The sequence below is a fragment of the Dendropsophus ebraccatus genome, chromosome 8, assembly GCF_027789765.1.
Source record: "Dendropsophus ebraccatus isolate aDenEbr1 chromosome 8, aDenEbr1.pat, whole genome shotgun sequence".
Lineage (NCBI taxonomy): Eukaryota > Metazoa > Chordata > Amphibia > Anura > Hylidae > Dendropsophus > Dendropsophus ebraccatus.
The window spans coordinates 93,261,265-93,264,805 of NC_091461.1; positions in this window are offsets into that span (position 1 = coordinate 93,261,265).

A 3,541-nucleotide genomic window follows, 5' to 3' on the forward strand; every position below is an offset into this window, starting at 1 on the left:
TTCTGGTCCGAAGGATCTGTCGGTCAATTGTGAATAGTCACTTGAATTGACATGTGTTAAACTTTTTCTGTTAGGCTATGTTCACACAGCGTGACGTGTGTTTCTTTTTCTGTTAGGCTATGTTCACACAGCGTAAAAGTACGGCCGTTGTTGCCATCGGCAACAACGGCTGTACTTTGTCCGGAGTGGAACACTGCCTATTCTTCTATGGGATCTTGGCCGGAGCGTATCCACATTGAATACACTCCGGCCGGGATACCATGCAGTGCCGCAAAGAACTGACATGTTCCAGTTGGGTTCAGGCCACTACTGCTGGGAGCCAGCTGGCAGGATTTTTGACACTTTAGGGACTTGAACGTGTCAGAAACTCAGGGCCCTATTACACGAAACAATTATCATGTGAAAGATCTTTTCATCATTCGAATTTAACTGACAATCGTTTTGCATGAATGCAGGAAACGTCGTTCCCATGTCGTTGATTGCATCTTTTCAGCTGAACCTAAAATCATTGTAAATCGTTCCCTAATTGTTTGCTGTAATCCCACATTCATTCGCTAATCGTTCAGTGTAATTCCACATTATTTGTTCAGTTGCTGCGATAAGATGGAGTAAACAATCGTAACTAACCACTGTCATTCCATGCAATATGGTGAACGATATCAGGTAGCTCTTGTTTGCCATTGTTTATCGGTAATCGTTAAAAATCTGTGCTATCTGTGGTGGCTGTTTTCTCAGTGCAGTTGTTCAATCCTTCTTCAGTGGGCTTCTTTTCTCCAGGCAACCCTCCACCACAACATTTTGAGGTATGTATTGTTATATAAACAATATTCGAGTAGGACTATGTCAAGGAAGTATGTGATAAAAAACCAGCAGACTAGAAAGCACAGTGAATTCATCTAAATGAATACCTTAGCAGATCTTCACAGGTGACAATGTGTTTAAGATCAACAGGGCAAAGCAACACCCTGAGTTTCCGTCATACGAGGGACTGTCTAAGCTAGAACCGTGACAACACAGGAGCATAGGTAAATATTTCGTATAGAGGTATTGTAAATCAGTCGTCAGGATTATTGCACAGATACAGTACAGAGACATGTGAGTACATTGTTATATCTAGGGCATATTTTGTTTTGTATGTTAGATGTTTTTACCTTTTTACGTGATAAGGCTCCTAAGAATTTATGTTGTGTGTGTGAGTATATTTGTATGTACCTGGGAATGGGGAAACTGTAAACTTCTTGTATTGTGCAGATGGATATGATATGAAGGAAACACAGTAGTCTCCTGCAATATTTTTCCTTGGGAAAAAAATTATTTGACAACTATTTTGACCACAATTCATACAATACATCTCAGCTTCCTGGACCTTGTCAGAGTAATACTGTATATGGAAATAGAATATTTGGGTCAGATATTACTGGATTTGTTAAGTTTTTAAGTGGATTTAAACTTTAATGCAGGCCTTACACGTTCGATAACTAATGGTCAAACGATCATCCGGCTGTCAGGTATATCTCCCATCCGCTGCTGATAGGAGCGCTCGGCACAGGCAAGCGTTTCTGTATTCTCTGTCAGTAGGGGACATAAGCCAAGAAGGTTCTCTCATTGTGGTTTATCTCTCCCAAAACAGAACAGGCTAAATCGACTAGACTCTAAGGTGAAGGGGGACCTTAAAGAGGATGTACCACCAGGTACATCCTCTTTAACCTAAACCCACTGACCAAACGGCGCCGGCACGGGGAAGCCGGTGCCGCGGTCCGTTTTTCGGACTGAGGCCCGGTTCCAGAGCACGGCGCCGTTCTATGCACCGGAACCGGCTGTTGCTCAAGCACTGGAGGTGGGCCGGGCCACCCCCAGTGGGAGGGAATTCCCTCCCCTGTGTGTCAGAAACTGACTCAGGCCACTTACTGGCTCTGTATGGGTTAGCTCCGCACCATCTATTGCTGTTTTATATATGTTGGAACTGTATCACTATATTTAGATGTGTCATGGCAGAAAACAAGCGATTACCATCACCCAAAACACCTGCGTGGTCCCTATTACTACTGCTGTGTGTGCTGGGAAAAAGCCCCCATGCCATAGATCCTATTCTGGGTACCATGACCTGACCTTTTCCGTGGTGGGGAACTTAAAGTCCCAACTGGCTCCATGCAGTGACAACTGTGCAATCCTGGTGACATGTTGAACATCTTTCAAGGGTCCACAACACAATATATTATATATATAGGCTTATTGTTGTAGGATGAGTTTTATTATTTATTAGTACCATTGGCTGGTCATATACAATTTTTTTTAGGTGAGACAGTGGCATAGATCTTTGGGAAGGACAGGGCTACACGAGGTGGTTGGGGTTGTGTGTATTCAGAAGAGGGAACAGGTGACACAAAGTGTTAGGGGTTCTGTATACAAGGAGAAGGGGGGAACGAAAGGTGACATAGACTTTCTGCTTAGAGTGGAGCAGTCTTCAGGGTAGGATGAGCTTTTCAGGGGGGGGGGGCGAGGAGGTCATATGGTGGCTTTATGTCTGTGATGAAATTGTGGAGGGTCAGAAGGGTTTTTTTCTGATGGAGTAAGGGAGACAGGGCATGCAAAGTAGCAGGGGGATGTGGTTGGATAGGGTAGGAGAACACAACTTGACAACAATGTATGCCACTAATATTCAAAATATAGGAGAAAGATGTATAGGTCCCACAAATTGTACTCCTCATGTACCACGCAGAAGATCAGCATAGGTAAGAATTCCTAATTTTTTTTAACCATGGAAAACTGCTGAAAGATAATTTTTTTACTCTGAATAACTAAATCCTTCAATTTTGAGGCAACCTGGGGGCTCTCTGGCCATGCTGATATACTGAATATACCCCATTGCAGGAAGATGGTATTTCTTCTGTATTTAGTATAGTCACTTTAGATGTATCTTTTATGTATTGTGGTTTTGCACTGTGTAATTTTCAATAGGCAGAACACATACTATATTCACACTATTTTTGAAAGTGTGATTTACCATGTTTTTGAGTCCCTCCATAGGACTAGGATACATTCAGGAAACAGATTGATCATAGACAATCAGAACCTGTTGGGCTATACATCTGTATTCCCTGCTGACGATGTATAGTTCAACGTATCCCCAAAACGTGATGTGAATGGGGCCTAAGAAAAGGCACAGTAAGCTCAGTTAACATTTATTTTTTATGACATTAATTTGAAACTGTACTTAAAGGGGATCCCACATAAGGACAAGAACAAACCCCAGGCTACTGACTTATCACATGTAGATTTAACTGTGGTCAGTAGTGGACTATAATTGGTCCGTTTTGGGCGGTAGCCCGGGGCCCTGAGCTCCTGGGGGGCCCATGGCCAACCAAAAAGGCTTATACTTTTAGTGGTGTATTGTCTCCTGGTTACAGTTCTGCCAGGATTTGCAACAATCCCTGTTTTTTTACAGCAATTTTGCACAATTCAGGGCATCATGACATTATCTATCCTTTATTATGAACTAGTGCCAGTGCTGCCATAGTTACAGTGGGGTGGGGGGGCCCAG